General features: G+C 40.8%; 1 long non-coding RNA gene across 1 annotated transcript; it reads right to left on the reverse strand.

Annotated features, from left to right (window-relative positions):
- Positions 1-2,232: 2,232 nt before the first annotated feature.
- Positions 2,233-13,375, reverse strand: LOC122185422. Its single transcript, XR_006180859.1, has 3 exons — positions 13,209-13,375; positions 6,936-7,037; positions 2,233-2,309 (listed from the first exon to the last, which is right to left on the reverse strand). It is a non-coding gene; the product is annotated as an uncharacterized LOC122185422 (long non-coding RNA).
- Between the last annotated feature and the right edge of the window lie 400 nt (positions 13,376-13,775).

Raw genomic sequence — 13,775 nt, forward strand, 5'->3', positions numbered from 1 at the left:
TATAAGTAAATACTGTTTGCTGTTGACAGAACCAGTGTTGTTTTGTTTTGTTACAATAAAAACATTTTTGTCCATATATCTCTCCATTCATGGTTTGTATTACTCCATTTCCCCGCAATTAAACAATAAACACACTCAACATGGCTATCTAGAATGAACAAAAATGAAGAATAAACATGTTGTGGAAATTACGGAGACACACAACCAGAGAGGTGCAACATACTTCAACAGAATCCAGGTAATATATTTTAAGAAACTGCTTCTAGCAGAGAAAATAACTGCTAAAAGCAGGTTATTCTGAAAGCTGCAGCAATATTTTTCTGTCATGTCACATCAAATCACTCAGGTTGCATCATGTTGTGCTCCACTACATCATGTTAGTACATATGGCGAAGAAAGCAAAATGCAGTAACAGGATGTGACAGACAACATTTAGCAGAAATATTCACTTATTTGACTCAGATACTTGCTATCAGTTTGAATTGGGATGCGTGGTACCAAACAAAGCTGACAGATAGAAATGAACTCAGCAAAGAACTCACCCAATGTAGATTCAAAAGCTTCTTGTCTCATACCCAGTACTCACTCTCTTGGTGGTCGCTGCTCCCTTCAGCTCTCCTTCTCACCGTTCCTTTCCCTGCTGTAAGTAGCTCTACCAGCTGATTGTTGTTTTCTTTTGATAAAACACAAGCTCCCCATGTGGGACTAATTACATCCTGCTGTACTTAACGAGCCCCCTTAAATGGCAGTTGATGGAATTGCCATAAATTGTTTTTATATGAATGAAATTGTGACACACACGCACACACACAAAAAAGTGTATGGCACTGTGCATTTATGTATACAGAGGGACTATTTCAGTTAACAAGAAGCTTATTCTTGAAGGAACCTATATTTTATACTGTGGCAAAGTCCTTCTGACAAACTTAAAAATATAGAGGGTCCTTTATTGCTCTTGAAGGAAATATTTCATGGCAACACTTCTGGAAAAGATTTAGCAAAGTACTGCATGCTCCTGTAAGTGAATCAAACAATCCTCCATAACAGAGGAGCTGAGGAGCAGGCCTTGCTTCACAAGGGTTTTCATTAAGTATTGATCCTGACCTAGATGAGGACCTAGATGATGACAACCCACAGAGCACCTCTTGGACAGCCTTCAAACCATGATGTGTTCTGTACAATCTGTTCTAGCAGGAATTAGGATGGGAGAACTTCATGCCAAGTATCAGCAGTGCCAGCGAAGGTGGCTCGATGGCCTAAGGCCAGGCTGCTGAAGTGTGAGGAAATTTGCACGTGGACATGGAGACTTCCCTCTTTCTAGAGGTGGAGCCAAAGAGATGGGCCGAGCTGCCATGTTTTTTCTGTACCTCACCAATAGGGACCCAATCCAGTCAAGAGCTTGGCTGCAACTTGAAGGAATGGAAGAAGGAGATACCAGTGATGTGAAGGATCATGAAAAGAAAGCGATGTATGCCAAAACTTAAGTTTGGATCATGGCAGCAGTGTGCAAGGTCCATGGTCCTTTGAGTAGCAGAGGAAATTATAACACAGAGGGAATTGATTAAATGATGCACCCAAGTAATACACGTGCCCATTTCTTGGCATGGCACTCTTCTGCTTGTTCACACAGGTATCATCAGAGTCCTAAAGGGAAGCAGTAGAGGACCACAGCAGCCCAAAATAGGCTCTCCACAATGCCACAAACAGGGGGTTTCTCCTAGCAGCAGAGGATGGCTGAGATGAACAAGGCTTTATCCAAATGTTAGGGAACAGAACACAAAAGGCTTCCTTCTTCTCAAAGCCCACACACTCTCTGAGAAGCTGCTCAGCATTGAGGAGGCTGCCACATCCTGAGGTAACTCCTTTGGTGTGGTCCTGGAGTGCGGTGAGATCTGGGAAAATGGGAAAGGGCAATGGGTGGTGGGAGGACAGAGAGGGCAATACTGGGGGAGGCTGGAAGTGGCTGGGGTGCTCATATGAGGCCACGAGTACGTGAACCTTGGTGTCCTCATCCAGAACGCAACCTTTGCCCAGTTAGCTTGCTCTGCAGCGTGTGCACCTCTCTCTTGTACTCTTGACCCTCTGTTGGGTCCTTCACCAGCCCATTTCTCATGTATCATAATGCACACAGAAATGCTGTTCCTTGCACTCGATCACACTGCCTCTCTGGTGGCTTTAATTAAAAGGTTTGTGCCCATCAATGTCTGCAGAGGCCTCTTACCTTGTGTTTGCTTTTGGAGTCCAGTCCTGAGCACAATGGTGCTAAGCGAAAAACCATCCTCTGAGCAAGCATGCTATTCTCTTCTTACCTGATGAGAAAGAATTAAAAAAATGATTAAATAATTAATACTGGATGTTGCTTAACACTTGTTAAGAGTCTTAGTTAATAATTTTCTGAAGCTTTTTTTTTTCTTTTTTTCTAATTTGGGAACAAAACAGATATAATTGAGCATGTCATTCTGAAGCAGCAAATAACACTGGGCAGAGAATTGAAGGAAACACGTTTCTTTGATTAGAATGTTTTTCTCATTAACAGGATGTTCAAAATAAAGCAAAAATATTTGATGCACAGAGCCAGTGGCAGTACCAAGTTAACGCTGGCGTGCTCCTGCATTTTACCTCATGTTTACTAATCAATCAGAAAGGACTCTTGCCGCAAAGAAAGGTCACATCTTTCATCACAAAACTGAAACTCTTTGACAACAAACAATTGGAACTTCACTGCTCTGTTTAATGTGGATTCCAGCACAGAGAGTTGAAAACCAAGGCTGTGGGATGGTGGCTGTGGGATGAGGTGAACAGATAGATCTATAGATTCCCAAATGTTTGTTGATCCCTACTGTGAGTCTGGATGTCACAAGCCAAAATGTGCAGGTGTTAAAAGCTCTTGAAAGAGCTGGAGTGGACATGGAGGCTGATCACGAACGCTGTTTTTGCTATTTTCTTTTCCCTCTGCTGGCTGCCCAGTCATCAGCATTTCCAAGGAGTCTTCTGGGCAGTGACAATAGTGGGATACAGACCCAAGCCAGCCAGGATTTACTTGGTCCCCTGGAGGAATCATTGGTATGAAATGATGCACACGTTACTGGCAGCTATAGCACACGCTGCATGGCATGACACACACATAAGTGAGATTAATGTGAGTTCTGGGCATCATTAGCTCAATTAAAACTGTGATTTTTTAGTTCAGACCTACAGGCCACTGCAGAGAAGAGTAATCATAAGGCAGAAATGAGTTCCCTAGTTAAAAATTAATTCCCTAGACTAAAAATATAATCAAATGATGTCTACAGTATTTTATGAAGAGCTGAGAGGATAATAAAATTTAGAGCAGTGCAACATTTGCATTTTGTTCATTTCTATCCATATTTTTCCACACATTGCCTTTCTCTGTGCTTGTTAATCACATGCGCTGCTATAGCCCTGGCATTTTAAGATCACTCTTCACATCAAGATTGAAAGGAAACTAATTACAATTACATTTCAGGGTGGTTGTTTAAAGCTGGTACAGCATTGAATACAGCAGAGGAGCCTTGACCTTTATTTGTAAGCGCGGAAATAAGGTAAGGATGAAAGATTGCTTTTCCTCCGGCTCATAGGCAGGGATCAGGAGGCCCTCCAGAAAAGCAGGGAGGTGGAAAGTCCCCTTCAATTTCTCTTCTCTCCTCCTCTCCCGTGCTGGCAGCAGAGGCCAGTAGTGCTATGCAGAAGCCAAGCTCCACTGCAGCGAGAGGGGAAGGGAAGCACCACACATGTTGCAGCTCCCTCGGGCTGCTGGAAGGATAAGCAGTGAATCAGCAGAGCTGAGGACCTTGCTGTTTTGACCCCAGCCCAGCTCATTTTAGCACATTAGTGTATGGCAAATCCTTCCCTGGGGCTGGGCACAGACACAAGCTCACCTGGTACTTCACGCTGCACTGATGCAATGATGGAAGATATCGATGTTCATGGGCTACCTGCAGGCAAGAGCTGTGAGCAGTGCTGCAACCTCTGCTGCTCACATTATGGTACCAGTAGGATCTGTGTGAGTGCAACAGGGGCAGAATAAGGACCCCTACCCCGAGGAAATACAGGTAATCCTAGCATAGTCTTACTTTCATAAAAAGTGAATACATCTAGAGCGTGCTGAATGGCAAATTTACTCAGGAGGTTTAACTTGCTTCTGTGTCTTCATATTTTCGAAAGTTTAATTTTACTAAATTTGTAGCACGCTCAAAATAAACCAAGAGGTAGTTCCACAAACAGGTTCAGAACAGGAGTTGCTGTTGTGGTGGAGCTCTGGATGTCCCTTTCAGTATCATCACCTGGCGTTTGAAGTCTTGTAATGGTGCGTATTGACCCTCAGGAGATCTTCTGATCTCCGCAGGTTATCACAACTTTACACCGAAATGGGTTCATTGAATATACAGCACTGAAGGCATTCTGCATGCCAGACCCACAAAACGTAGGCAATGATCGTAGTGTTTCATGTATATTGTGCTGCATTCATCCTACACAATCATTTCATTCATCAGCCCCCCTTTTCTGGCAGAAGTCACTGCTGGTCCCTGAAGTCCAGTGAATTTGATATCTACCAGGTCATTATCATCCGTGGGTCAGAAAAACTCCTTTTTTGGGTATTAATTAATTAAAAGAGGGAAAACTGCCACACACAAACCCATCCCAACAGCTCCCAACCTCCATAGGCGTGGTGCTGGCTAACCCAGCTGGCAGATGGCCATGCTGTGTTGAGGATGCTGGGGATCTGGTTGCCACTACAGCCAAGAAATGAGGAAGGTTTCACAGCACTTCCGCAGTGCATTCTGCATCTGTCTGCATTCTCAAAGCAAAAATTTAATCATGCAAATATTTACAGAAATTGGGGAAAAAAATAAAGACCAGTGAAAACTGCCGCAGTGAACTTCTAATTACAAATCCACAAAGTGTTTATGAATAAATTTATCTGTTATTTGTCTTGTTCTACCACTGCGCATACTTTGCCTTGTACCATTACAGTCTGAAGGAAACAATATGCGGCATGAAAATGAAAACAATTTGACTTAATTATTTATACCATTACCACCCTTTTGAATTAAGCCTTCCATTTCTTTGGTATTTTGTAAAATTTAACTGGTAATTACGCTTGTTTAATTCATTTATTTTTCTACTACTACAAGGAGATTAAAAAAAAACAAAAGACAAAACCCTACCAGAATGCAAAGTGCCACTATGTTCCCAAATTGTAAATGATTCTTTTAAGCTTTTATGACAAAAAATAAAATAAAAAAATACTATTTTCTATCATTTTGTTTAAAGTGTGTCTGGCTACACTCCAACACTATTTAAGTATAAACAGGAAAAGCCTTAGAGGACAAGTAATCATACTTAAATGACACAAAGATCATTAAAATAATGCTCAAAAACCACGGCAAAATGAGACATTGCAAGGCTGTTTTCTTCCTTGAAGTGTTTCACCAGATGGTGAAGAGCACTGAAATAGATCCGAGAGAGAAGCAAAAAACATTTCATCAGCTGTCTCACACCAGCGCTGTGCAGCACACACAGCCCCCATCTGAGCTGGTGTGAAGTGGCATCTCCAACCTCAGCCTCACCCAGAGCTGAGATGGGGAGAATACCGAGGTGCTGGAATGAAGCTGTGCTGAATCACGGCCTGGGAAATCCCTGCTCTGTCCTGTGGAAGTCATTGAGCAGATTTATTTGGAGATGAGAACAAATGAGCATGTCAGCAGAAGTTATTGTGGCAATTCGTGAAAGACTTAATGGGATGTTTTCCGAGCTCATAGAGAAGAGCTGTGCCATTAAATTGCTGCACAATAATTTTATGTTGATACAGAGTTGTTTTGTTTTGTTTTGTTTTTTAATCAGAAATGACAACCTACATCAGTGGCGACGCACCAGCTACTGGTATTTAAATACAAGGGTCTCAGAAGTCAATCTTTTCTCACATAAAGGAAAAATCCTTTCCTTTTGGCTAGAACTTTTAGGAATGCTGGTGATCAAAATGAGTGCTACTCAACCATCTGTGCTCTCCTTTGAACGTTTAATCTCTGCTTACATGTATTTTGTGGAATCCTTAAATGTACAAGACAAAGTATTTGGAAGTCCTGAAATCTTCAGTGGGTTCTGCTAGCCTGTAACCAACCTGGCTCTTCCTAGATCCTAATGGAAAAGCCTGCTGTGCTCTAGGAGATGGCATTAATGCTACCAGAGCTGCAAAACCACAGTAGGCAGAAAAGATGCCCTCTTGAAAGAGAGGATTTCATATCGGCTGAATACAAGCAGCTGAGCCAAGAAATTGGAGAAGGGTGTCAGTGTATTTCCAAGCTCCCCACCTTCCAGAAAGGTTGGGTTTCTCAACTACTTCCTATCCAACATGCCTGGCAATTCCAGATCCACAGGAAAACTCATATTTTGCAGATAAATCAGCCTGAAATGGAAGGTGACTTCATTTCCAATTGGCAGGCATTCTGGTTCCATGCTGTGCAAGGAAACAGCCACTCTATATTACACGTGTCTTTGCAATGAGTAATCCTAATGTCCTAATAACATCTTATGCACAGCACTTGATATACTTCCATTATATAGAACTAGCAACAAAAAATGAAATAAAATCCCCCAACACTGTCGGTATCTCCATACTGAATGGGCGCTCAGAAGAGGAGCTTGCAAACTGGAAAAGATGAATTTGATTTTTGCAATTTAGTCAACCAGTTTGCATCCAGCTTATGCACGTAAGTAAAAAACTTATGCATGGAGAGTTCTCAACAGTCTGTTGAGTTAAATGAGCTGCTGATTTTAGCCCTCTTCCTTGAGGACAGCTGACCATTAGGTACGTGGATACTGGAGGTGACATTAACTCATCTCTGCTATCACCCTCAAACAATGGCACTGGGCCAGGATGCAGAATGTCCCAAAATCTTACAAATGGACTGTACCTCCAAATGGATGTGATCTTCCATTGATCCTCAATGTTATTTCCAAGCCAAACAATCTGAGAGAGCTGGGAGTTGGGATCAGTCTGCGTCTCAGTTTCTCATCTGTAAAACAGCAATAGAAGGACATTTAGAAATTTTTTTTTTTTGCCCTAATATGGATTTTTTTTTATTTCTAGAAAGGCACTTGGAGGAATATCAGGTCTTTCTGATAGTTACTTTCCAAAGAAAACAAGAGCCGATGGTTTCTGTCTTTATCCAGGCAAGGACTTTCTTTCTTACTTGGTTTGAGCTTAATTATGCCATCTGAGCTGTGGCATGGGGGCCTCAATGAGGATCCTTGCTTTGTACTCAGGGAAGTCTCTGTGTTTGTGTTCACTTTGCCAGAAGCTGCTGCTCTCAGGACTACAGCGCCAATGAGGAGTTCTTCAAACTTGGCAAAGCTCCCACTGTACATTTATTTTATATTCTGCCTAAATTCTAGGCAAAATACCATTACTTGTACTTAAATACTAATGGGTTTGAGAGACAATAAAAGTGTGAATCATACAGCAGGCATATCGAATTCAAATCTTTGAACGCGTTATGCTGCTGAGAGCTCTGTCCCCAGTAGCCGGCAGAGGTTGCTCTGATGTTAATGATTAATCATGGAACTTATTTTCAGTAATAAAGCACAAATATTTAAATGATTAAATGACCTACGAGCCAGCATTATGAGGAATGTGTTACATGTGAGCAGCCTGCAAAGCAGCAGTTCCCAGCTCATGGACAACATGCTGCCTGCTGAGCGATGCCAGCATCTCTCTTGGCCACTATTACTTCTCAGGAGGTGGTGGAAACTGGGATTCCTCCTTGAGTATATAAATTGTGTCACACTGGCCTTTAAAAATCAGGTTGCTTGCTTTTATTTTTTCTTTCTTTTTTTCTTTTTCTTTTTTTTTTTTTTTTTTTTCCTTTACTTTCCCAGCTATTAATTTCCTTAAATATAAAGTGACATCTTTAAAATGAAAATGGCTTATTTCTTGCCAGGAGCAAAGCCTGCTTAATTTAAGAAATTCAGATTTAAAGCTTTTGAAGCATATCAGGGAGTGTTTATACAACAACAATTATTGCAAACATCAGTCCTGCTCATTGCAGCCTCGTCAGGCCATGACCAGTGCCTTTAACTTCTCTGCCAACCTTCCCCACCCCAAAATGCTTCACCAGTTGCATAAAATCAGGTCATTCTATGATTTTATCCTTCTTATCACCCCCCCCAAGCACTTGAACCCAAACCCAACCAATCTATTGTTTACAATTAAGTAGTAGACTCATTATTAATAACTGATAGCAGAGGAAGGAGTGCAGTGACCTCTCCAACAGAGCATTTAAATCTTTGCACTACACGCTCTGCTTGTGCTAGGCTGGTTTCACAAACAACAGCTGTGTAGTTCGTTAGCATATGAATCCCCCTGAGGTAATTTGGAGGAGCCAAATGTGCTAAACTAAACACCTCATTAAAACAGCACTTTAAAAAACAAAACAAAACAAAAAAATACCACCCAAGCCCCAAACTAATTTCGCGTTCCACTTTTGCTGATGGAGATGCTTGGTGGTGAATATTCTGTAGCACGAAATTCACTCATCTGAGTTGTTGGAAATAGGGGGGTTTTAAAATCACTAATATGGGCTTTTCTCAGCTAAGATGCACTGGAGACTAAAGCGTCTTTGAAGTGTGTTCTGTCACAAAGAAGCAATTAACTGAGGACAATAATGTTTTCTTTTCCTCCCAGTCACTAAGCTGAACTCATGGGCCCCAGGATTGTACTCAAATACCAGGACTTGTTTCTGATGGGTCTGGGGAGTGAGTGGATGAGGCCAAAGGCTCTTGGTGGCTCCCAAGTGCATATCTGCAGAGGGTTTTGGATGTGACCAAGACAGAAGTGCTCACAAGTGTCCCCAGGGCCACTGCAGCCCCCAGGAGAATCTCACAGATATTTCCAGGAAATTCATTATAACAAATATGACTACCAGAGGAATTGGTTGCAAGTCCAGGCAATAATGCAGGATATTCACAGTTGGTACTAGCATTTCTCCTCCTCTTCTTGCTCATACAGGCTGCAGGGTACTCAAGCCTTGGTCTTATTTTGGCATCATGAAAAACTTTTTATTCTGCTTTTTCATCTCCACTAATTTATTAAATCCTGAGTGAGACTACAAGTCCATTAAAATATTTAAATGTTTCTTTTTTTTTTTTAATGAATATAATCCCCAGAAAACAGATACAGAAATGTTATTTCATATTTTGATAATTATTTAAAAAACAAGTAGTGAGGAACATTTTGCTCTTAGGATCTTCTGGAACAACAGCCCTTATTCTAGAAGAAAATGACATTCCAAATCCGAATGGACAACCTTTGCCCAGTGAGGCTGTGAGTGCCCCCTCCCTGGAAGCATTCAAGCCAGGCTGGATGGAACTTTGAGAAACCTGGTGTAGAGGAAGGTGTCCCTGCCGATAGCAGGGTGTTGGAACAGGATGATCTTCAAGGTCCCTTCCAACACAAACTATTCTATGATTCCATGAAATTAAAGCATTAGATCTGCTGGATTGTATGGTTTCATCCAAAAAGCTCCTCTTACTCTTTCATCCCAATCTATTTTGTTTTTCACATGTCAGGTAAGACATTAAGTAGCTAGCAGTGATAGTTTAGAGCTACCATAACAGTGATTTAACATGGATAAATGCAACATAAACTGTACAACGTCAAAGCATGTATGCATACTCCCTAGTTTCTATCTTTTAAAGATATTTTTATCCTGAAGCAAAAGTAGGGTATCTGAGTTTTGAGAGGAGTGAAAAATATCTCCTGACCTACAAACTTATTTTTAAAGCATGGCTTGGTAACCTGCTGGAATTTCCTCAAGATTTTGTAAATATTCTTCTGAATTCTTTCAAGGTGTTAGCATGTCATCCAAAAACCAGAAAGTACTACTTATTCTCCACAGGATTCAATCCATTCTTCCTAGAAATCCTGCAGGTAACCAGCTGCCCCCTAGGGTAATCTCTCATACTTCAGTTGGCACGTAAGTATGTGTTAATTTAGTCAGAATTAGTATTTTTTCTTCTTCTCTCCTTTCCTTCTCCCCTTTTCCTTTCCCTTTCCATTTTACCTTTTCCCTTTTTTTTTTTTTTTTTTTTTTTCCCCTTCCTTTTCCCTTTCCTTTCCTTAATTTTTTTTTTTTAAATGTTGCTGCCATGCTCTGGACAAGTGAAGCCTGAAAAAAATCTATTCCCTCTCCCAGTTTTGTAGGTGAACCCCATGGCTTGGGGCTTTTAATGGTCACAATGAATACAGAACTTCTGTATGTAAAATGATATCCACATTTTCAACCCCTGCTGTTATTTGTCCACGTTAACTTTGCACGTTTTCAGTACAATTATATCTTTTTATATCTTTAATAAAGGTATATTTGCAGAAATCTTGCAGACTTTAAGCATTGCATCTGCAATGTAGGTCTTTAATCTACAGGTTTATTGGTGAATATATTCTGCTGCATTTACATAAATACTATTCCAGAATAACAAGGTTTCAAAATATTACTCTGTTTTCATTTAACTGGAAATCTGTGACATAGACCTATTTCAGAGAATCATAGAATGTCTTGGGTTGGAAGGGACCCCAAGGATCATCATTCTCCAACCCCCTGCCACAGGCAGGGCTGCCAACCTCTGCATTTAATACTCAACCAGGCTGCCCAGGGCCCCGTCCAACCCAGCCTTGAACACCTCCAGGGGTTTCATCTAAGAATATTTGTATTTTTTATTATATCTCTCTTTGATTATTGCTATTTTTTTTTTAAATGAATATAGTCCCCAGAAAACAGACACAGAAGACAGCAGCGATCTTTGTGAAGAAGCAGCTTTGAAGTCTCCTTTATTTACTAGAAAACTATCATTCCAGATCCTAATAAAGCCCAGAGGTTCAGCTGAGCCCACTGTATTGCAGCAAGCTTAAATCACAGCTGAAGTGAAAAGAGAGATTCAGATTATGCACTTCCAGAGAAGTGTTCAAGCTCATAGCAGTAAATAAACACACCTATGAGAGAGAACAGTTTTTCTCACTCAGCGTCTCCCCAGATTTCCCTCTTCACTGCTACATTACCCACATGGCAGATCAGGGCAGAATCACAAAAATTCCTACATTTTTCTTGTGCCCTAATATCACATCCACTTACTGCTGTACCTAATCACTTCTGATTAAGGCTGATGAGGAAGACTAATCTCCAGGGCTGCAGAAAGTTTAGTCGTCCACACAAAACCATAACAGCTCTTCATTTGCTTTATACCCCGAGGACAGATTTCTGCCTGTCGTCAGCAGCACTGAAGCACATCTTACTCTCAACTGATGGACAAATCTGACTCTCTGAGCTACCTTGCCTTGCTCTGAAAACCGAGATGGCATGGGAAGAGTTTCTACCATCTCCTGTACATAATCATGATTACCCAACTCATGTGTCACACCGAATTTAACCATCAACTATAAGTAAAATGGCTTTAAAGTCTCTGGAGAGTGATGATCTTCTAGAGGGAGAGGCTCCAGTGACTTTTGGATTGCTAAAAAGATGGAGACTTTTTTTTCCTCTTATGAAATTTGAAAGGATCACAATTTTGTCTTGGGGCCAGGTCGGTTAATTACAATGATTTACCATTGGTATTAAAACCAAACGTGGTAATTATTAAGAAATAGCTAGCAATTAATAAATGTATTTTTAAAATAACTATGACCTTTCACCTTACAGATCCAGATTTAATTATTGGAATACTTTCAACTTAAGAAGATTAAAAATATCATTTTTCTGGTAGTTAGTAAGACCCACTGCATTGCCCATAAAGAGCCACGTCTCTGTTACTCATTAAATAAAAGTGTTAAAAGGTTTTTACTAAGGAAGGAACAAGTAAATTCAGCCCATAAGACAAGCAAGACATGTATGTGTGGAATAAAACAATAAATAAAGAGAGGATTAAATATTTTCAAGTTGTTCAATGACGAATTAAACAAAAGTCCAAATACAAGATTTCCCTACCCTTCCTGCTCAAGATTTATAGCACTAATCAGCCAAGTTTTGAATCCTTAATATACTAAAGCATTTGCCTTTAAGGCAGCAGCAATTCAAGACTGCTAGCAAAATGAATGCATTTCCATTAGGCAAAATAATTATGTCATATATTCTAACAGTATCTTTGGACTTAAATCTTTTTGGTAAAGGGAACTGTCAATCACCTAAAATTTGATTGAGAGTCTTTGTCAGAAACCACCCCATATTTGGAAAGAAAATTGCAAGTGACTTTTCTCTCCCTTGCATTTATTCAAGGTCATTGAAAAAAAAATAAGATCAAAATGACAGGTCACATTTTGTCCTACAAGTCTGGTGCATTTTGAGGAAAATATTTGAATACTAATTTATGTTTATTAAAGCCAGCATGAATACCTATGCAAATTAAAATTCTTCAAATCTCTACATCAGAACTAACTCATGCATTTTAGTGCAACTTTTCAGGGGGTTGCAGGTTTGTAATTTTGAGCACAGTAAATCTTTACAGTCCATGACTTCTTGGTTGTTGACTTTGAAGTCCTCCGTGCTTCAAAGAGATATGCTTTCAGAATAAACACCATGCATTTCTGCTTGGCCATGCTTCAGAATCCTCCCCTAGACAGAAGCTTAGCAGAAAGGGAGGAGATCCATTTATTGCTGGCTGGTGGGATGGGGCATTTGAAAAGACAAGATGTGCCTAATTGAACTGAAACTGGCAATTACCTAGAATAAAGCCCCACCTCATGCAACTAGGCACTTTAAAATGTATAGCTGTTAATATGTTTATGCACATCTCACTTGAAGAGTGAGCCTTGATCCTTTAGACCCTTGTGCTCATTCTGCCACATTTATAAACCATCTCAGGGGGTTGTAGCTAATTAGGCCCAGGCCTTGCATCTCATCAGAGGATATCATCTACTGGTGACCATCGAGCAGCACTCTGGGCACCAGTGGTGTTGTTGGGGTGAGATCTGGAAGGCACACATGAGAAAGGAATTATGGGGAAGAGCTGATAAAACATGCAGTGCCACTGACATCTATACAGGCCTCTGTGCACAGGATGGCCAATAAGCTAATCACTGCTTTGCCTTCCTATTAGAGCATAAATGGAGTCACTACAGAGTTGGTTGAGCCAACGAGCACAGCTGAGCCACTGATGGACACTGCACTCTCAAAAATCAGGGTCATAAAACAAGGTTTTACCTTGGCCATTGTGTCTGTAAAGCATAATTTGAAGGTGGCAAATCCCCCTCCTGCTGCTGTCACATTTCTGTTCTTCCAATCTTCAAACTGTGGCCTACAGGTCTCCCTCCTGTGTGAGTCCATAGGCGATGACCCACAGCTGCTTCTGCCATCCCACCGCTGTAGCTGCATCAAGTAGGAATACCATGGGAGATTAATAAAACAGTAATCACAGCTGTAATTGCCCATACAGGCTTGGTTAAAGCTAATAACAGTGTGCCTACATCTAGTGAAGTCATATCTTCATTTTGCTGCAGAGGCACAGTTGGACGTATTCGTGCAATGAAGTCCCAGGTTGTGGGCTGCCTTGCAACACAGGGCTGTGGAATGATCAGTGGGCAAAAAAGGATGCATGAAGAAAATCCACTATGTGCTTCATCAAGTTATCAGATGCTTTGTTCAGAAAAGCAAACCCATGATGTGGCCTCCCCATCTAGCTCTGGACTATTTACCCTGCTGCTGAGAAAGGGCCATTAAATACCGATCCTGATATTCTGTTACTAATAGGGATCCCACTTATCTAATTGA

Source organism: Lagopus leucura, unplaced genomic scaffold (assembly GCF_019238085.1).
Source record: "Lagopus leucura isolate 7727_CA_CO unplaced genomic scaffold, USGS_WTPT01 Super-Scaffold_100029, whole genome shotgun sequence".
Taxonomy (NCBI): Eukaryota; Metazoa; Chordata; class Aves; order Galliformes; family Phasianidae; genus Lagopus; species Lagopus leucura.